General features: G+C 41.4%; 1 protein-coding gene across 1 annotated transcript in view; it reads right to left on the bottom strand.

Annotated features, from left to right (window-relative positions):
• Window positions 1–22,836, bottom strand: part of jade2 (jade family PHD finger 2) — a 293,930-nt gene that overhangs the window by 62,973 nt on the left and 208,121 nt on the right. The window lies entirely within an intron of this gene.

Raw genomic sequence — 22,836 nt, 5'->3', positions numbered from 1 at the left:
TGTGTTTATAAAGAACACAGTGCGTTAAGTAGACGGCAAGAAGCCATAGTGGATAACATGGACATTCTAGTGAGCCAAAACAACTTTAGATAGATAGATAGATAGATAGATAGATAGATAGATAGATAAAAACTTTATTCATCCCCAAGAGAAATTCAACTGTCCAGCAGCTCATCAAAACATAAAAAGCAACCACACTTCCACTCAGACAATAAAAGCACATTAATATTAAAATAAACATGAAATATACACCATTTGGATTGTTGTCCTGCACCTCTGTGACAAAAATGGTGTGTTGTCTAAGTAATATCCCTTAAAAGTAAGTATTTTTTTATTATAATAATTTGATTCCCCAAAAATACATCTTGTTTTTATGCCGATAAACCACATGGAAGAGTAATCTTCTGCTACGACACAAGCTCCAGCGGAGCCTCCGGCGCCTCCAATCAATACCACATGGTCCTGCCAGTGATATATACTGTAAGAGCATTCATGTCTGCATAGAGGACAGAGATGTAAGATGAATAATTGGGAATGCATGCCAATGTTGGGGACATATGGATGTTCAAAGAGAATCTGTGGTTGTAGAAGGACGTGTTACTGTTTTAGGTTGGCAGTGTATGAGAGAGGAAGAGACGGAGAGGAGACGGCATGTGAGTGGCTGGAACCAGTCCGATAGGCAGTCAAAAACAAACGAAAAAAACAGATTAAGAGACAAGTAGAAAGAGATCCTGCAGAAATGTGAGTAAATAACAAAGAGAGAGCTCCATCCGTGTTTCCTGCAGATATTACATGTGACATCATCAGCTCAGTTGATGGAAAACTAAATACATCCAAATAGATTCAACGCGCTTGTCTCACTTCAATGATACTCATTTCTTACAAGTAATTGACAAGTTGTCAACAGATTTTTTTCTTTAATCTTTTCTTCATTACATTCAATGATTTAAACACCAATATATATTTCCACTTACTTAATTTAACTCATTTAAATCAAACTTATGTCTAATTGTCAAATAGCAAAGGAGTGAATTACACAACCATCTATAAAATGAAAGTTCCCTTAATGCACGGTTCAATCATTTGACTTATTTGAGCAAATGAGGTTGGGTGGAGTTTGCATGTTCTCCCCGTGCTTGCGTGGGTTTTCTCCGGGTACTCCGGCTTCCTCCCACAGTCCAAAAACATGCATATTAGGTTAATTGATGATTCTAAAATTGCCCGTAGGTGTGAGCGTGAGTGTGATTGTGAGCATGGTTTGTGTGTCTATATGTGGCCCTGTGATGGACTGGTGACCTGTCCAGGGTGTACCCCCTGCCTCTCACCTAAAATGAGCTGGGATAGGCTCCAGCAGACCCCCGTGACCCCGCAAGGGATAAAGCGGGTAAGATAATGGATGGATGGAATGGAGGTTGGGTGGACTTTAAGTTATTTAGTTAGTTAGTTTTAGTTTATTTCAGTCATATATACCTTTCAAGGCAACAAGGAAGAGACTAATTTTCCAATTTGACTGAAAAAGGCAGAGCTTATTAATGCCCGCCTACTATACAGCCTAAGCTACACAATACATGGTGTCAAGTATGAAGCAAAAAAAGAACAAAAAAACTTTTCATTTAGTAAATATTGTACAGCAGATGAGAATCAAAGGCACGGCATGTAGGGAGGACTAAGGGGTTTAGTAGCGGACAACTACAGTTACAGCTGAGGGAAGAGTAAACAAGGGGCTGTTAGAGAGAGAAATTATTGATTTAGTAGGACATATGCACTAATAAAAGTGCAAACACTGATATCAGATAAAGTATTTTTTTTAATTTTGTTTTTGGCTATTAAACCCCAAAAGCACTAATTTACTTCATCAGCTAACAACACTACTGCATTATCCCACCTGGTTTGGCTTCAGCACAAAGACAGTTTTTCGGTGACTAATTCTGGTTTTATCCTGTCAAACATCAAATAACAGCAACCTACTGTTAGCAGCCGATAGTTACTTCCATTTCATCATCATTAGTCATACAGCAGGTTTATAGCTGTTTAATGCAGTCATAGATGCTCCTCCAAGTGAATCTGACAGCGAACAGCTGCAGCAAGAGCTATTACTGTACAAGCACTGACATTTACTGTGTGGAGGATAAATAATTTATCATCTTGGTTTTGTTTGAATGTATAAAACATGCTGCTGTTTGTGATCATTTCCAGTTTGTGCAGAGCTGTGGGCATAAAAGCACTCAAATATTGCAGCAAGGTAGCTGGACAGAGACGAAGCAAGGGGGGGAAACTAATTGGGTCCAAGGAAAAAAACACTTGAATCCCAAACTAACGAGCCACAAACTGGAACGCTGCCAACTGGATTTCTCACACGACGATGAAGCAGCAGTTGCGGCTATGGCAGTATATTACTGTCTTTATCAAGACTGTACTTTTTCAGCTGGAAAGCAGGACTCTGTTTTTTTAATGCTCGGATTTTAATGCTTCTTCTACTATTTTGAAAAAGAAGGGATTGTTTTAAACATCTGCACCTTAAAACAAGCAAGCCTACTCTCAAATCTTAAAAGCTATGCTCTTAAAGAAAGTTAGTTACATACAACTACATACAGGACTGTCTCAGAAAATTAGAATATTGTGATTTTCTGTAATGCAATTACAAAAAACAAAAATGTCATACATTCTGGATTCATTACAAATCAACTGAAATATTGCAAGCCTTTTATTATTTTAATATTGCTGATCATGGCATCCTATCTCAAAAAATTAGAATATTCTGGGAATCTTAATCTTAAACTGTAAGCCACAATCAGCAATATTAAAATAATAAAAGGCTTGCAATATTTCAGTTGATTTGTAATGAATCCAGAATGTATGACATTTTAGTTTTTTTAATTGCATTACAGAAAATAAAGAACTTTATCACAATATTCTAATTTTCTGAGACAGTCCTGTATGTGGCTTATCCTACTTCATGAATGTATTGGGTTGAAGATAACAACCGTGCTGATGGGGATAGGATGGTTGGCTGTATGTGAAAGTAAGGATGTAAAGTATTTAAATGGTAAACAAACCATGAAAAACAGCTATAACACTTATAAACACTAATAATATCGTATAATCAACTGGCAGGAGACTGGTACCGAATGTTGTGTTTATATTGCATGTGTTAACAAGTGTGAGATGTATATTAAGAAAATAAAAAAGAAGCTGCAATGTAAGAGTTTGCTAATAATCATGATTATTGGGCTCATTTGTTTTACTTAAACAGTGTAGGTGTGTGTGTGTGTGTGTGTGTGTGTGTGTGTGTGTGTGTGTGTGTGTGTGTGTGTGTGTGTGTGTGTGTGTGTGTGTGTGTGTGTGTGTGTGTGTGTGTGTGTGTGTGTGTGTGTGTGTGTGTGTGTGTGTGTGTGTGTGTGTGTATGTGTGCTGGCAGTGTGACTGTTTATCTGCCGGTCTTGACGGATTCGTCAGCCCGGCCCATCTGATCTATTCCATCCCTGTGTTGGAGCACTGCAGATAAAAATAGCTGTTCAACTGGGACACAATGTGCAGAGCCTGGCTTTGATTAGGACACAGCGTGTGCGCTCATCTCTGTGTGTATGTGTACCTTTTTCCAAAACGACTACCACTGCTTGCAAAGATGACACAGAGAGCACGATGGGGGTAAGAAAAGTGAAGGACGACAGGAGGAATTTGGAGCAGACAGACTCAGTCAAACCAGGCAGTTTCTCTTTTTGTGCCATCTTTACCTCCACTTGTCATCTGTTTTCTCCCCGTCCTCCACACTTTTCAATGTCAGCTTTACACAAAGCAAGTTGCAGCTGACGTGCATGACTGTCAACACTAATGAAGCTGGTGGAGACCTAAAAGGAACTTCATAAAATGATGTGTAATATTTATATTTAGGCAGAAAATAAAAAACAACCGGTGTGAAACATGTGCCAAGTTGAAACAAAGCCACTAATTTGAAAACCTGGATGTTTCATGCAGATCTTGGACTGTGCAGTTCTGTTGCGCTGCACAATCACGACAGTTTTCTAATCGTAGGACGTTACGGATGTCACAACAACGGCCAACTTAAGCTTTATTTATACGCAGTTTCATCAAGTCCTGGTTTTATTTAATGAGGCGTCTGTGTTGAATGTCGTCAATCACTTCTTGACTGAAAAAAGTCCCAAAATAACAGACCATGCCCATTTTTTTTTTTTTTTTTTTTTGAGAGGGGGGGGCGCACCTTTGTCTGAAACTATGGCAAAAAGGAAAAAAAATCTGTTTGTGGTTCAGATTAACTTCCAGCTGAGATGTCACAGCGAGAGTTTATATTATAATTATCTTCCTGCCGAATCTCTCTCATCCCACAGCTTCAATTCACTTTCTGAAGTCAACCGCCATTCTTTTTTTTTTTCTTTGTAGCATTGCATACTGCATGCTTGTCATTAAAAATACCCCCCCCCCCCCCCCCCCCCTTAATCCAGTGCAACAAAACGCATTAAGCATTTGTCATAGTGACACACATTACCCTACAATGTCATTTGATCCATTCATTCTGAGAGTTTCAATCTAAATAAATCAATTAAATATAAAGTGGCTGCTGGTGTGGGTTTCAGGTAATTGTTAGTAATGCGTAGAGAAAATGTTTTTGATATTCTTCCCTACCTATCATAAACCTTGAGTGTTGTGTAAGACCATTCATTTGGTTCTTAATGCCTCACAGACTGTTTGCGAGAACTAAATGTTTTTGTAAACTTAACTTCCATCAGGGCTTTAAACCCACAGTTTCTGGGTCTCTGTGCCCTGCACGGCTGTCTTTTACCCATTACTTGAAACTTTGCATTATCCTTTTTTTTTGAAGGCATTGTTGGTCATCTGCAGCCCCCAGATTCTTCATCAGACACATCTGTTCTTGCAGTTATCAAGTCATCTGTCTTCAAGTGCTGTCCCTAAACGTTTTAAATATGCTGTAGTTAAGCCTCTGATTGAAAAACCAGGTCGAGACTCCAGTCTTCGGCTGTTTCAGGCCTATACTGCATTTTCTATCAAATATATAAAAAAAGTAGTTTCCAGTTTATTGTGCCTTTCTGGAAGGGCACAATACTCTTCAGGGTTTCCACTGTGGTTTAGAAACACTATCCAGCACTGAGCCAGCTCTTTTAAGAGGTTTTAATGATATATTTTTAGTTACTGACTCTGGTGACGGTGTTACTCTTGTGCTTTTAGATTGTGCTGTTTTACTCGACACAGAGGAACATGACATTTTAATCTTGTTTGGAAAAGTGGGCTAGCAGCAAGGACTCGTATAGTTCAGGTCCTACTGGAGAGATGGAATTTCCTAAGTATCCACTGCAGCCCTTTTATGTGGAGTTCCACAAGGCTTAGCTTTAGGCCTTTTTCTTTCTTTATTTGTTTCCACTTGGTCCCGGACTTCATAAGCATCACATTACATTTACTGTTGTAGAGTAAATAGCCCAAAATAATGATGCATGTCCCATAAGACCTCTGCTCAGGTGTCTACAAGACAAAATGTCTGAAGTTAAAGCAGCACAACGTAACTTTCAGCTTTTGTTGAGTTTGGCGGCTCCTTTGGACAAAATCGGTAGTGCTTTACCAGAAAGAACACTACGTTTCCCATGAGCACCAGCGCGTACTGCCGGAAAGATCCTGTCCCCGTCGCGTGCATTTGTTTTGATAGTGAATGAGAGAAGACGGGACAGACTTTTAAAGCTACTTTTCTGTTTTCAGTGGTCGTTTGCAGGATGGATAGCGAAGAGGTAATGTATCTATTTTTGGCTAAACAATATAATATGATGATGTTGAAAATCACTAAGTTCAACTTGGTTTTATTAAGTTGTTTCAGCGAGATAATGCGCCCTACAAACTCATACGCTCTGCACCTTTTTCCTGTCACGTTTTTTAGAGGGACTTCGTCATAAATTAGTAGTCCAACATACTTACTGACAAAATAAAAAAATACTTTATAACCTGTGAATAACTGAATGCCCATTCCTTATATTTTGCAGATCAGCCCTGCACAATTTTACAGTTCTCAGGAAAAATACTAGAACCCAAGACGAATCCCCTGTATGTGAAAACATTCTAATTTTTATTGAACATAGAACTCTACATTTACATTTGTATCATAAAAATTCTGTCTCGTTTTATCCCCATAAATCCCCATCGGTCGGACATCCCTCCTCGTCTTTCATCTCACACCAGCGAGTGAACGCCGGGCCAATGTTTATTCTTGTCCGGGCATTTTTTTTTTTTGTCTGGGCATTTAGCTTGTTACTCTCCCGCTTTCTTTTTTTGCCTCCTCTGATAAAACTTTTATTTTCTTTGTTTTTTTCGCTGCTTTGGCCATGATACCAGCTTCTGCTGAGCTCTGAGCTCCACGTCCCGCCCAGCTTTCGTCTCGACTGCGAATCGGGAAGGAGGGGGAAGTGACGTATGCCGTAAAGCAGTCAAAGCCGTAAAGATTTGTAGTTTTTTAGTGTGGCAGGGTTCCTACCATGCTCCTCAAAGTTACATAGTGCCAGTGAAGGCGATACAGACCCCTCAGACCGTGACAGATGTGTCATTAAACCTGTTGGAAGTTGATGTACCATCACAATGACTTTGGAAATATTATATTAAGGTGGAAAAGTTACATAGTGCTGCTTTAAGTTTTTTGGTGGTAGATCTCCTCCTTCCCTTGCGTAGACCTGGGTTACTTGGTCCAGTATATGAAGCGTAAAATGGACTCTGAGCTGAAACTTAACAGTCAGATCAGGGAATCTTCTTCCACTTGAGGTCTGCTTGGCCAAATTAAAGCCTATTCTTTTGAAATTGTACTTTGAGATAGTAATCCATGCCTATGTTACAGGCTGGCTGGATTACGTTAATGCCCTGTATGTGGAGGTCACTGGATCCTCCATCGTGCCTCTCCAGGTGGTGTACAATGCTGCTCCATGTCTTTTGACCGGCATAGATAAGCAAGAACACATTTCTCCTATCTTAGCCTCATTACGCTGGCTGCCCGTACATTTTGGACTATCTGATCTGCTCCATCCTTACACAAACGCCTGCTCTCTCAGGGCAGATCAGCTGCTCCTGAGCGTGTCAATGACCGAGTGTAAGCTTGCAGGCGAACGTGCCTTTGCGGCTGTTGCACACACAGCTACTAAGCTGTCTCTCAGCTCTAATGACAGGTACTGTTTTCGTTTTCATATGGTATGTCATGAGTGTAGTGTTCCTGTCCAAAGTTATCTATATATAACTAGCTACCATGATCAGGGCTGTTCAGATTTGTTTGAGAAGGCTGAGGAAGGACTCCTTTAAATGTTCTTTTGTTTGTTTGAAATCAAATTGAAACCAAATTGCTGCTCAAAGCGAATTTCCCCACTGAGGGAGGAATAAAGGACAATTTAATCTAAATTAAATCTAAATTTTATTCATAAAGATGTTTGGAATTTGTGTCAAATTGTACATAAAAAGGTGTAATATGCCTACTTTCAGTCTAAAGTTAAACCACCTTAGGATCTAGTCAAATTATATGGCATACATGTATTCCATCAAGCCTTTTCCTGATTCCCTGCACATTGTGTTTTATTTTATTTTAGTTGCTAGTTTTAATAATAATAATAATTTATCATTTACTTATTATATAATTTACATTTACTGGCAGTAGCTTGGATATTTTTAACCGCACACCCTATGTATGTATGTATGTTTTTATGTTGTTGATGTTCTATTTTGTCTTTTAATGCTGCTCCTTATGCCTTTTAAATTGCCCCTCGGGGACAAATAAAGTGTTTTGAATTGAATTTAATTGAATTACTTTTGTGTAAGGCGATTCCCATGAATCATGTATTTCTAAAGATATGAAGAAATCCAGCTTGGTTGTCACTGAGCACGTGTGGCTTGAAAGCCACGTGTAACACGTGGACGCAGGACATTTCATTAATTTTGACCAGAAACATGAAACACGACAGCTGATCTGTGTTTCGACAGGTGTACAAGAGAGGTAATCCAAAACCTTAACATACACAAATGACAAAATGAAAACGGCAGCATCCATCAATGCTTGCAGCATGCAACAGCACATCATCAAGGCTGACAAAATACAGTATGTCATTTTTAGAAAAATGAAGAAACCAATAAAACTATTGAAACCCCCCAACCATCCATCCATCCACTCCTCCTCATAATGGTTCATCCATCCTCCCTTCGTTAATCCTTAGGGGACCAAATCCACCTTCTTTCTCTCTCATCCGTCAGTGACATGTCAGGCTGCAGATAATCACCATTACAAGTATATCAACTGTGCTGAGCAAAACCATCACCTCTTCTACCATCCAATCCATATTTCCCACTCTATCAATAACACTCTGTAAGTGTAGAGTACATTATCACTTTTCTCTCCACTATCCACGTCTGTCCTGTCACATGCCGGCTTGAGGGATGTACGCATCCATGTCAATTTGCTTCGGGCTGATATTTCTCCTTTAAACACACAAACTGGCTGTTAACAAGCGTTAATTAGATTAACTGGTTTCTGGCAAGAGGACACCATACTCCATAATCTAGAGAGGGACAAATGGGGGACTCTTCCAACCATACTAAGCGAACATTTTAGGCTTATTTTAAGATCAGTCAAACAGCTGAGGTAACCCTATTTATTGATGGCGCTCTAAGAGTTGCTATAAGGTCCCTACGACGGAAGTAAAAACCCATCAAGACAACAAAAGTAATGCATGTATATGTGCAATGAGAAAGGGATGTATTTGTGTGTCAGACAAATGAAGGAGAATGTGTCTGTTTGATTAACTGACTTAAATGATCTCAATGTAATTAAGTGATTATGTTGAATTAGGGCTGGGCGATATGGACCAAAAGTCATATCTCGATATTTTCTAGCTAAATGGCGATACTCGATATATATCTCGATATTTTTTCTGTGCCTTAATTGGGGTTTCCCCCAAAGCATTATAGCATAGCATCTCTGTTAGCTTCATTTTTTTCTGAGGCAAACCCTTAAAAAAACAGTCAGTTTTAATACAAAGCCTCGTGCCAAATGTCACACAGGTACCTTTATTAACAGAGGTCTGCACAATATCAACATGTATAAAACAAATGAAATAAAAATAAACTGCCTGCAAATATAGAATAAAAATGCTTCTTGAATAAAATAAAACAAATATCCCTTTCCTGCATAACAATTAAATTAAAATACACTGTGCAATTAATACAATGTAGACAGTAACAGGCAGACTTTTCCACTGAGGTTGACAGTTGTGCAAATAACAAAACATTTGTGCAAATCTCAAATAAAACATTCAAGTCAATTTGTCACAAAATAAGCTATATCAAAATCATTAAAAAAAAAAAAATGTAAAAAAAAAAAAAATAATTTTTAAATCGATATAAACGATATTGTCTCGTACCATATCGTGTTTGAAAATATATCGATATATATTAAAATCTCGATATATCGCCCAGCCCTATGTTGAATCATGTGGTAAAGTACTGCAAAACTGAGGTGAAAGTACTGTTACACAAGACAAATATGAGGGAAAAATCCTGTATGGATGAAAGTACTTTAAAATGTGTTCGACCAGTTGGCCTGACAATGCTGACAGATTTATTTTTTTTAAAGAAGAGAGTTTAAGTAATTCAAGAAACCAAAAACGTATTTTTCTCTTTAAATTTACAGGTAACTTTGGCGAGGATACGTATTGATCTCACCAGCTCAGCTCCCACCGTATTGACTTAAAACCTGTGCTGCTTCCTAATGAGCATCATCGACTGTTCACCCGGTCTGAAATACACAGACGCCGCTGTGAGGAAGCGGCCAGCTAAAGATCAGAATGAATGATTTTTAATTGGGCCGATACCACCCTAAAACCAATACGGAGAGCCTGGGTTAATTACTAACAAGGCAATCCTAACTGGAAAAATGACTCTGGAGCCTTCATTTGAACGTAGGCAGCTTGTTATAGACGGAGCTTAGCTGTGATCACAAGTGCAAACAGTCAATCAGTTTGTAAAATGCTCCTTGAGAGCGTGTGGGATTACCATGTTTATGTTCACTTACATCCAAAATTAAAAAGCTATTTAAATGCTTATACTTTGCCATGCTATGATTAAAAAGTAGAATATATGGATTTAGTCGCTTTTAGTGAAGACGTCAGAATCAATATCTTGATTAGGGCTGTTATGTTATGTTCATATGTAGATGAAAACTGCAAATAACTGAAATTAACGGCTTCACTTTATACTATCATTAGCATTAGATCTGAAGTGTATCAAATCCTCAGAGTGACTGCATGATGGAAGCAGCCTGAGGAGAAACAAGACAACAAAAAAGAGAATAACCTCCTAAAATGAATACTGTAAAATTGTAACAAAGCAAACATCAACCAGCACAATACTTTTAAACAAATGCACATTCTTTTCAAGGTCTGGGTGCTGATGTATAATCTATGTACAACCCTCAAGGTAGTTAAAAAAATGCTTTTGAACTATCTGGTCTGCCAAAATGTGCTTAAATGTGTTTAGAGATACGATTAAAGGTTTGACTTTGCAGTTGAGAACAGGACCGGGTTCTCCAGGTCAGTTTATCCCGGTGTTGGAAATCCTTGAAAACAATACAATTTTAATGTTGCATTTTCAAGGTTCGGAAAACTCCTGGAAAATGCTTTATATACAAATTGTTTTCTTTCACAACGTATTAGTTTGGACGTTACTGTGCAGCCGTTCATAAAATGCTTCAGGAAGATTTAATCTGTTTAAGTACAAACGATGACTTACTACCTGCTGTTTAGTTTTACACGCACTTAAGACTGTGCAGAATGGTTGCAGTAAATGTGCAGAGTTTCTTCTTTCATATTCTAAAGTAAAGGAGAGAATAACATTTGTAACGAGGTGGATTTCTCAGTTTGACAGAATTATGCTTAAACTACAAACAAATGACATGTTTCATAACAAAAGATGATTGATTCCTTATTCTGCTGCTCTTGGAACAGATAATATTGATTTTTCATAATATATCATATTTTTTAATACAATAAAAATACATGTATTTCACCATAATGGGAGTAACCTGGGGATTTAGTGTACAGACGTTGCAAAATCTCTTGGCAACGTAAGCAAACTGAAATAATAGCTGCTATTAAAGCAGATCTTGGCAGCAGGAACAGGAAGATCTATCGAGTGAACTGTAAAAGATATTCAGGTAACAGCTACCTTGAGGATACAGTAGTTTTAATATCGCCTTCCTTCAGTGTGCCCTTCAGAAGATATTAAAACAGTCGGTGACTTGATTTTGCCAACTGCAACTGTCAGAGAGCGAGGCAATTACAGTTTTCACAGTGGGAAAGGCCAGGCAGTGTGCGTTATCTCCGAGCATCCGCATCATAAACCGACTCTCAGAAACTGGTCCCATCCATTATCTTCTGCAGGTTCCACTGTTGTAATGCGCCGCTTGCAGGATTACACAAATAATGAGAGTGACGTCTCCAACTCATTAAAAATGCATCAGGGAGAGTTCTTACACTCACACAGACATCTGGACATATTACTTCCATACTTCAGTCACTTCACTGCCTCTCCATACAGAAAAGCCTGTCACTTGTTTCTCATTCTGAGTCTTACATTTAAATAATTTATGTCTCAACGTTAAGAGAATGAATAAAATTGCAAAAGGCGCCAACAATGCAACAACTGCTGGAAATACTTCCATCTTCCATTGTACATTTTTATTTTGACCTTTTTGGGCTACTTTGTGTGTTTTGGTTGCTGACTGTTTATAGCTTTTGTATTTTTGCTGCTCCACGCCGTCTCAAAGGAAGTAATTATTACCTACAGAGGTCGTGCTTGTGTTTGCTTCAGTCTCGTACGGGAAACCACCCGCCACCTTCAGATGTTTTCACATCGGCAGGATGTCGTCTATTTAAAACAAACATGTTTTGCTGCTTGACGCGGTTCATTTCATGCATTCGTGTAGCGCTGCAGTGATCAGGCGTCGTAATCAAAGGTGAAAAATTGCTGACAGTATTATTAATGTCGACGTGTCGTATTAAAACCACATTAATAGGCCAACAGATCTTTCTTTGCAGCTCAGAGGGAAATGTTCATCAAAGTTCAAGTAGAAGAAGAAGAAGTAAGGGAAGGGACACGAGGGGGAGGGGGAGTAGATGAGCAGCGTCGCCGAACGCCGGATGTTTTTTCTGCTTCACAGTTGCCCATGTGATGCTGGCGTGATAAACAGCAGTCAATATGGCGAAGCACACTGAGGGCACGACAGCAATAATCCTCAAATAGCGTACTAGTCATAAAAGTCACTGACAGATTAGCTAACTGCGAAAATGGTTGTTAGTTGCAGCGCTACATCAGTGCGTAGTGATCCTACAGGGGTCATGTAGGGTGAAGACTGATTCACTTAACTAACTCTGGTATGGTGCTCAAGGTGGGAAAGCATAGTGGACCAGATCTGGACCAAAAAACCAAGAATCATGTATCCCATTTCTAACTCGTGAGTGGCTCAGCATATTAAGATAATATCTTAATAACTTTTCTTTTAGGTTGACTATTTTACACCAGTCCAGGGACAGCAGATGCAAAATAGCCTTTTTGGCTAATTCTGGCATATTTTACATTTGTTTAAATGTATTATTAATGTGCATTGTCCCTGATAACTAAACCTTTAAATAAATAAACCAACTGTGGTGTTTAAAAGCTCTTACGTACATTTCAGGGCTTTTGGAACAGACGGCTGACACTTTATATGAAGTACTGTATATTAACATCAAATAATAATAATCGAGAGCTTATTTATTTACAGGGAACAGGCTTGGTCATAGTAACAGCTGCACGCAACCTTTCCCTTATTCAAGCTGCAGCAAATAAGTATGAGAATTATAAAAGAGAGCTGATTATTTTTTAAAGCGCTTTAGAAAAATCTTCCAGTTGCAGTCGAATAATTTCCTTTACCTGTCGTTTGCTGTAATACTACAGTATCTGTGGCATCAATATTTCCAAGAAAAACATTCCCATCATGGCAGTTCTTTTGCGGCATTTTAAAAGGGTCACCTTAACGTCAAAGAAAATTAGATTTTGAACAAACAACTGCACTTTGAAGAGATGGATAACACCATCGACTAAGGTGCTGTGGTCTTTCAGGTTGGGATCCGAATGTCTCGTCCCTGTTTCTTCAACTATTGGCAGCTCTTTCATGTGACCAAAAGCTTAAAGTAAAACTGAAACACAGATCTATGGACAATGAGACTTAGATGATAATGATGAGTGTATAAAAGCACATCAGGGAGTTTACACACAGCAGGAAAAGACAGATAAGCTGGACGGCAGGTCAACATTTGGATATGTCGTAAAACAACCGAATGAGAAAAAAACCAAGAACAGAGGAAAAGTACATTAAGAAGATTGCATAACAAACGGTGACTTTTTCACATACTGTACATACATCAAACCAATCATAAAAGCGATACCAGATTCCCCCATAAGAGGGCTTAAATAAAACCAGGGAAGACTATATTATAGTACAGGGGGAGGAAAAAAAAGTCCAGGAGGACGGCAGCCGGGACTGAAGGAGGAAACAGGACAAATGGACTACAAGCAAGTGGAAACGATAAAAGAAGTAACAAAGGAAGAAAAGAGAAAGTGGGTCAGATGAGCAGACAGTGGAGGCTGCTGTGGGATTCAGCAGACTGAAGCTCTGTGAAATCCTCCCTGATGTGCAGAAACACAGAGCCGCCAGACGCACACAGAGACACAATCACTTGCATGCACACACACAAAATACATGATTTATTAACTCTGTCTGCTAGTCTGTCACTGGTAATGTAGCCACGCCTGCTAGGGGATCCATGGCAACATCACTCACCAATCAGAGGGCAGATGTTCAGCATCTTCACATTTATCTGCACACATTTCTGGGACTTAAACTATTTGTTTTTCTCAGGTGAATAAACTTTCCCCTTGCAGTTTTTTTCTGTTGTTTTTTTCCCTCCTTTTTATGGATTGAACTTCTTGATGCATGGTTTTAAGCTACGCATCGAGATGTTCACACACGCCTATACCTGCTGGAGGAATATGAGGAGAGTGTATGCCAATACAATAAACTCTATATAAACCCTTCAACACAGCGTTTCCTTTGCCCCCATTCACTCCCTCACAATCAAATGCTCTTATTTATTTAATTTTATTTTTCTATGAGAACTAATCCACTTGCAGCTTTCTCAATTCTAAATCAATTTCTTTTTCTGTCTCCTCCTTCTCCCACCCTCCTCATGACATTACCTCCAGCTTTTTCACCATCCTTCTATTTTTCAGCCCTCCCCAAAAGCTCCTCCACCGTCTCAGCGGAGATAAAGAGAAATTCAGGGAATAAAACTGAGAGTGAAAAAAACAGGCATTCACGCATGCAGTTTAATTAGCATAGAGGATGAGAAGAAAGTGTGTACATGCCACGCCGTGTTTAATAGCAAATATTTAAAGATCAAATCGCAGAGATGAAAACCTTATTAGCCCAAACCCTTCATCTCCACTGGATTGAAGTTTTATTGGACAAACTGTTTCATGTCTGCAAACAAAACAGGATTTGGGGAGGGATTAAATTGTCTCCAAAATCTCACTTGACAATGTATCCAGGCACCACGGATTGGGTGTCTTGCATGCAGCATGCATAAGCCCCAAGAGGATTAAAAAGGAGACTGGGTTGAGCTTTGGGAAATTTCTAGATACAGTTCCTTTAACTATCTTTTGTTTTGTTCAATTTAAATTTAGTTTTCTACATGTTTTTAGCAGCTCTTTGAATTAATATGATCCAGGGTCAGTTAGTCTCAACTAAATAAATCAAACCGCAACTTCATTTTTTCAAGATCACCAAATTCTTCACAGCACCTGGATGTGTCTTCAAGGCGAGGCAAGTTTATTTGTATAGCACATTTAAGCAACCACTTCAAGGTGCTTTACAGAATGAAAACATGAAAAAAAAAAAAGAGAATAAAGGTGGCTATAATTCATCTAGTCCACTGAAGATACACATGGATGGAAATGTGTCTCTGAAGGTTCAGGTCTGAGTCCATGACTACACCCATATTTCCGGCCTTATCTGTGGTTTGTAGCTGTAATACCTGAAGCTGTGTGCTGACTCTTAAATGCTCTTCTTTGTCCAAAAACAAATACTTCAGTTTTGCTTTTGTTCAACTGAAGAAAATTATGTCACATCCACTCATTTATTTGTTCCATGCATCTACTTTATGCTTGTATGGACATTTTAACCTGGTGACGTTGTAATGTAAAATTGTGTGTCATTTGCGTAGTTATATTGTTGTTTATTATTATCTGAGCTAGCAGAAGTCTGACCCAATTCTCCATTTGCTCTAGTAAAATACCATGGTCAACAGTGTCAAATGAGGTCTAATATTTGAGCCATCCCTGTAGTGCCTCTCTGGTTTGGCTGTTTTCCCCCATGCATGCTGTATGATGTAATAACATTAACAATACAATAACAAACAATTAAAGCTGCGATGAATGGGCCCTCGCACTCATGAACAACGCCACCCCCCCCGTCCCGTCCCGTCCCCAACCATGTCTATAAAATATGGACCAACCAGATGAAGGGCGGGCGCGTTTCTTGGCGTCTATCGTCGCCACGGTAACGCTTTTGAAAGAGAAAAGTAATGTGCATCGTCACAGGCTCTAGACACACATTTTGATGTATAACACACCTGGGTGCACGTTACGGTTCGGGCCGTATTAACGGCCGAAGAAAAGGCATAAATTGCGCCAAATTGACACGATTAATTCAAAATGGCGGACTTGCTGTTCGGTTTCGGCCATGGCACCAAGAGACTTTTCTTTAAGTTGCGACATGTGTAGCGATTTTCGTGCATGTATGTCAAACCGTATTGTGGGGCTTGAGGCACAATGTTTTCTAGGGGGCGCTGTTGAGCCATTTTGCCACGCCCATTAACGCAAACCATTAAATATCACATTTTTTGCCAGGCGGGCTTGCGTGTAAAATTTGGTGACTTTTGGGGCACGTTTAGGGGGAAAAAAAGGCCCTCCTTTCGTCGGAAAAATAAAAACGAGAAGGGCTTGGGCCCTAATAATCTCAACACTGTGGCACGGCACAGTCTGTATTTATACACGTAGATGTCAGTGTGGACACCTTGACAAGGGCAGTTTCAGTGCTGTGGTGAGCACAGGGGGGGGATCTGGCTGGAATAACGTGATCCTTCCACGCGCTACGTCCGGCCGGAGAAGCCACACCCTGTCTGGTGAAGAGAAGCGGCCTGCTCACTCCTCAGGGTAAGAAGGAGACCTGAGCTCAGTGCAGGGTCCTTCCGAGGTTGGTAGAGGATGGCAATGCCCAGGACTGTCACTTAGGTATGAGCACTGGGTGATAAAATAGGTAAAAGATCGGGGATAAAAAAAAAAAAAACTGGTCCTGGATTTGATATTGATGCACTTACTGCTTTTCTAATCTTCTGGATTTTTTTCAGTAAAAAAGTTGGCAAATTCCTTGCATGCCCTCGGAGAGTAAAGTTCAAATGCTACTGATATAGTAGCAAACAAGGCCAACTATTATTGATGTTTTTGTTGATGATTTCAGACAAGAAGGCTCCCTTCGCATTCCTCAGTTGTAAATGATATCTGTGAAATCTCTATAAATAATCACCTGGAGTAAAGTCTTCCGCCACCTCCGTTCAGCTTTTTGACACCTCCGTGACACTTTTTTATTTTATTTTACCTTTATTTTGCCAGGTTAGTCCCATTGAGATCAAGGATCTTATTTTCAAGGGAGACCTGGCCAAAAATGGCAGCTTTAAAAGTTTCAAACAAAACAACAAATCAACAACAACAGAAATAGAAGGACAATGCAAAATACATAACAAAACAGTGCCAGTAAATAAGTTACAATACCTAAGGACAGTGACAGAGTCATTTAAAAATGCATTTGTGACAAGTAGCCGGTCATCCCCGCAGAGAAAGAGCTCGAACTGAGAGACTTTAACCCGGTACACAGAGGTGATCATGGGAGACGCTGCCAATGGGAAAGAAGGTTTTCGTCCAGAAGTGTGTGTAGTGCCACACAGTTGAGGCGGGGGTCAAGCACAAGGTGGGCCCCAACCTCTGGGGTCTGTTCGGGTGCAAGACCGATGCCAACAAAGGCAAAGGTATCGTATGGGGTGAAAACACCCTGATGGAGTATCTGGAGAACCCCAAGAAGTACATTCCTGGTACCAAAATGATCTTCGCTGGCATCAAAAAGAAGGGAGAGCGCCAGGACCTCATTGCATACCTCAAATCTGCGACATCATGAAGAAGTTACAAAGATCTCAATATTATATATGTCTTGTACTTCAGCTCGTACTTCTGTCTGCATCAGCTTGAATTTTAAAGCTGTAACTTGTGAAGAAAAACAAAAAGATCAAATATCAGCTAGAGGGTGATGTATGGTGGAAATGCAGGAATGCGTGGGGGTTGTTTTACCTTGGTGTTAATGCTAAGTATAGTTTGACTGAAAACATATGAAGTATGTAAACTTTTTAAAGATAGATCAACGCTCACGTGGGCAATGACAGTGATACCTGGAGAGGCGTCATTGGGAGGAACGGCGTCCCCGATCTGAACCCGAGCGGTGTTTTGTTGTTGGACTTCTGTGCTAGTCACAGTTTGTCCATAACAAACACCATGTTCAAGCATAAGGGTGTCCATCAGTGCACGTGGCACCAGGACACCCTAGGCCGGAGGTCTATGATCGACTTTGTTGTCGTTTCATCTGACCTTCGGCCGCATGTCTTGGACACTCGGGTGAAGAGAGGGGCTGAGCTGTCAACTGATCACCACCTGGTGGTGAGTTGGATGCGCTGGCGGAGGAGGAGGTTGGACAGACCGGGCAGACCCAAACGGATTTTGAGGGTCTGTTGGGAACGTCTGGCCGAGCCCTCTGTAAGGGACATCTTCAACTCCCACCTCCGAGGGAGCTTCTCTCAGATCCCGGGGGAGGCGGGGGACATTGAGTCCGAGTGGACCATGTTCTCTGCCTCCATTGTCGATGCGGCGGCTCGAAGTTGTGGTCGCAAGGTCTCTGTGCCTGTAATGGCGGCAATCCTAGAACCCGGTAGTGGACACCGGAAGTACAGGATGCCGTCGGACTGAAGAAGGAGTCCTATCGGGCTATGTTGGCCTGTGGGACTCCTGACGCAGTAGATAGGTACCGGCAGGCCAAGCGAGCCGCGGCTCGGGCGGTCCTGGAGGCAAAAACCCGGGTCTGGGAGGAGTTCGGGGAGGCCATGGAGGAAGACTTTCGGTCTGCCTCGAGGAAATTCTGGAGGACCGTTCGGCGCCTCAGAAGGGGGAAGCAGTACTCTGCCGGCACCGTTTATGGTGTGGGTGGGGAGCTGTTGACCTCGACTGGGGATATCGTCGGACGGTGGAAGGAATACTTCAAGGATCTCCTCAACCCAACTGACATGCCTTCCACTGAGGAAGCAGAGAGTGGGGACTCTGGGGCATGCTCATCCATCACCCAAGCCGAGGTCACTGAGGTAGTTCGTAAGCTCCTCAGTGGCAGGGCACCGGGGGTGGATGAGATTCGCCCTGAGTACCTCAAGTCTCTGGATGTCGTAGGGCTGTCTTGGTTGACACGCCTCTGCGACATCGCATGGAGGAAGGGGAGAGTACCGTTGGGGTGGCAAACCGGGGTGGTGGTCCCTCTGTTTAAAAAGGGGGGCCGGAGAGTGTGTTCCAACTATAGGGGGATCACACTTCTCAGCCTCCCCGGGAAAGTCTACGCCAAGGTACTGGAGAGGAGAATACGGCCGATAGTTGAACCTCGGATTCAGGAGGAACAATGCGGTTTTCGTCCCGGTCACGGAACACTAGACCAGCTCTACACCCTCCGCAGGGTGCTCGAGGATTCATGGGAATTTGCCCAACCAGTCTACATGTGCTTTGTGGATCTGGAGAAGGCATTTGACCGTGTCCCTCCCATTCTGTGGGGGGTGCTCGGTGAGTATGGAGTCCGGCACCCTCTATTAAGGGCTGTCCGGTCTCTGTATGATCGGAGCAGGAGTCTGGTTCGCATTGCCGGCAGTAAGTCAGACTTGTTCCCGGTGCATGTTGGACTCCGGCAGGGCTGCCCTTTGTCGACGGTCTTGTTCATAATTTTTATGGACAGGATTTCTAGGCGCAGCCAGGGGCCGGAGGGGATCCGGTTTGGGGACCACAGGATTTCGTCTCTGCTTTTTGCGGATGACGTTGTCCTGTTGGCTTTGTCGGACCGGGACCTTCAGCATGTGCTGGGGCGGTTTGCGGCCGAGTGCGATGCGGCAGGGATGAGAATCAGCACCTCCAAGACCGAGGCCATGGTTCTCCACCGGGAAAGGGTGGCGTGCCTTCTCCGGGTGGGTGGAGAAGTCCTGCCTCAGGTGGAGGAGTTCAAGTATCTCGGGGTCTTGTTCACGAGTGAGGGAACGATGGAGCGTGAGATTGACAGACGGATCGGTGCAGCGTCCGCAGTTATGCGGTCGATGTACTGGACCGTCGTGGTGAAGAAGGAGCTGAGTCGAAAGGCGAAGCTCTCTATTTACCGGTCAATCTACGCACCTACCCTCACCTATGGTCATGAACTTTGGGTAGTGACCGAAAGGACAAGATCGCGGATACAAGCGGCCGAGATGAGTTTCCTCCGCAAGGTGGCTGGACGCTCCCTTAGAGATAGGGTGAGGAGTTCGATCACCCGGGAGGAGCTCGGAGTCGAGCCGCTGCTCCTTCACATTGAGAGGAGTCAGCTGAGGTGGCTTGGGCATCTGTATCGGATGCCTCCTGGATGCCTCCCTAGGGAGGTGTTCCAGGCATGTCCCACCGGGAGGAGACCCCGGGGAAGACCCAAGACACGCTGGAGAGACTATGTTTCTCGGCTGGCCTGGGAACGCCTCGGACTCCCCTCGGAGGAGCTGGAGGAAGTGTCTGGGGTGAGGGAAGTCTGGGCATCCCTGCTGAGGCTGCTGCCCCCGCGACCCAGGAACGGATAAGCGGCGGACGATGGATGGATCTTGGCCAATACCGCTTGTTTTGTTTCTCGTGAAGCAGAATCAGTCTGCTGCTGTTTGGTGCCACCTCGGCATCAGACCTGGGTTCACTTCCAAAAGTCATAAAGGTCACACATTGTTACCAGCCTCTTCACAGCTGAGAATTGTGGTTTATATACTTTTACTTGCTGCCTTGAAAACTGCCACTCATACTGACATAAAGTGTGAAATCATATGGCATTACAATCATCATGCCTAAGGATAATCTGCAGGAAACTACCATCTAGGAGGTTCGATTAACCTGGTTTCACAGGATTTAACAAGTTGGTTTAATTTTACTGTAATCTGTGATTTGATGACTAATTTGGTAGCTATTTTTGCTGGTTGTGGACAGAAAGGTAAAAGGATCAATTAAAGAAACACTTAAGATGTAAATATATATAAATAAAATACATAAAAAATAAAAATGCATTTGTAAGAGCTTTAAAATCAGACAATGACACTAATGTGTTTAGCTTCAGGTCTTTTTGGAGGCTATTCCAAGCAAGTGGGGCAGAAGATCTGAAGTCTTTCTTCCCTAGATTGGTCCTTGCACTTGATATGGACAGCAGGATAGCATCATTTGATCTCAGGCTATAACTACTGATGGCTTTCAAATTGATCAGAGAACAAATGTAAAATGGAAGTTTGCCTAATAACAATTTGCAACAAATCTCAGTGCACTATGATACGCAGTGTCTAACATATGCAAGAACTGGGCAGGAGCATTCATATACAATAGATCACCATAATCCAAAATTGGTAAAAATGTCACAGAGACCAGTCTCCTTCTGGCCTCAAAGGAGAAACATGCCTTGTTTCTGAAGTAAAACCCTATCTTTAGCCTAAGTTTTTTAAGAAGATTAATTACATGCAATTTAAAAGAAAGGCAGTCATCAAGCCAGATACCAAGATATTTATAACTGGATACTACTTCTATTTTGTTTCCCTGAGCAGTAGTAATGTCTAAGGTATTCACTGGCTTCTTCCTAGCATTTGGGAACTGAATTTGTTTTATCAGCATTTAAAATTAGCTCTAGTTGCGAGAGCTGAGTCTGGAGAACATTAAAAACAGCCTGCAACTTAGCAACAGCCTCTGGAATGGAGGGGCACAATATACCACTGTATCATCTGCATAAAAATGAAAGTTAGCGTAATTTACATTTTGACCTAAACTATTTATATAAATAGAAAATAAAAGTGGACCTAAAACAGAACCCTGTGGTACCCCATTTCGAATGTTAAGCCACTTTATTAACTTCTTACTTTTTCAATGTTTTTACTTCTTTTACTTCTACAGAGTGTATGTCTGAAGTGAAATTGACATTATCTCATTGACAAATGTGGACCAAAGTTGTTAATTAGACTAAAGAATGAAACCTGAGATTGGTTCAGTATGCAGAGCAAGTGGCAACAGCAATCCATGCCTTGATGTTAAATGCAATAGACTATTTTACTATGACGGAGCACCACTTCCCTGGTCTTTTAAGTAAATTATCCACTTAGAAGTCGCTAATAGAGGACACTTTTTTTTGTTTACAGCTTGTCTTCATTTAGAATGGAAGATGAATAACTAAAACCCACTGCATGATTTTGGGCTGTCACAGAATTGTGATAGTGGTCGTCTCAAAAATCCTCTGACCAAAGACTGTCCAAGATAATGTTCCGATTATTAATACAACTTGGGTCTAAACCAAACAGAAAATAATTAGGATGCAAACTCTTTTCAGAAGGAAACTAGAGAAGTTTGTGGGACAACATACTTATTTACTCCCAGTGCATGGTAATGAGTCGGTTTTAGGTCCCATCATCATAGTCTACACAATCACACAGAATTCTTGACATCATACCCAGAATGTAATGATCTTGTATGACTATCAACATTTTGAGTAGCATAGAAGTCTTAAAATAATCAAATTATTAGAATTGTTTGAGGCTGCATCAAACAACACTGAATAATTCTCTATGAAAATGTATCTTTACTGAACCATACTGTACATCACGTATCTAGATTATTTTTGGACAGCCTTATAAAGGGAGAGACACAAATCTCCAACGAAAACATCAATAACATCCGTACACTTCAGCATTGTGTTATTTTGCTTACAAAATACCAAAATAAGCTCTCTGCTGGGGGGCACGAACTAAAGAGTAAGAACTTAAGGCTGCGTCCCAATACTCCCCCTCGCCCTCGTTTTCTTCACTAACCCTAACTTTTGCGCGTTCCCGTGAAGGTAGTGGTGTCCCAATTCCTCTTTTCACCTAGGGGGAGGGGGCATAACGAGGGCTAGGGGCTGAGAATAGCCCCTTCAAATCGAGGGATTTCCGATGCTCACTTGGCGAGCGAGGGGGTATGAACATTTCCCAGAATGCTTTTCGTCGTCATTTGCGGACTGAATAAAAAAAAAAACATGGCGGACATTTCTTATTTTTTTGTGAATAAAATCAATATTTTGAGTTAGTTTCTGCATAAAAATGCATTTTGATTACATTTCTAGTTGCACACCAATATTTTACTTTCATAATATTCACTCAGTGAATGTACATAATCCCTCTTTTGTCCGTTGTTTGCTAAGATCGCGCCGGAGTAAAGGCTGTTAGGTTACGCCGTAGGCTACGTAAGCTACGCCGTAGGCTACGTAAGCTACGCCGTAGGCTACGTAAGCTATGCCGTAGGCTACGTAAGCTACGCCGTAGGCTCTGCGTCGATTTGACCCGCCGACCGAAGGCAAACAGGCAGACTCGTCTCAGAGAAATAGAGAGAAATAATCCTGTG

This window comes from Cololabis saira, chromosome 14 (genome assembly GCF_033807715.1).
Source record: "Cololabis saira isolate AMF1-May2022 chromosome 14, fColSai1.1, whole genome shotgun sequence".
In the NCBI taxonomy this organism is placed as follows: domain Eukaryota; kingdom Metazoa; phylum Chordata; class Actinopteri; order Beloniformes; family Belonidae; genus Cololabis; species Cololabis saira.
This window is presented reverse-complemented; position numbering and strand designations above follow the sequence as displayed.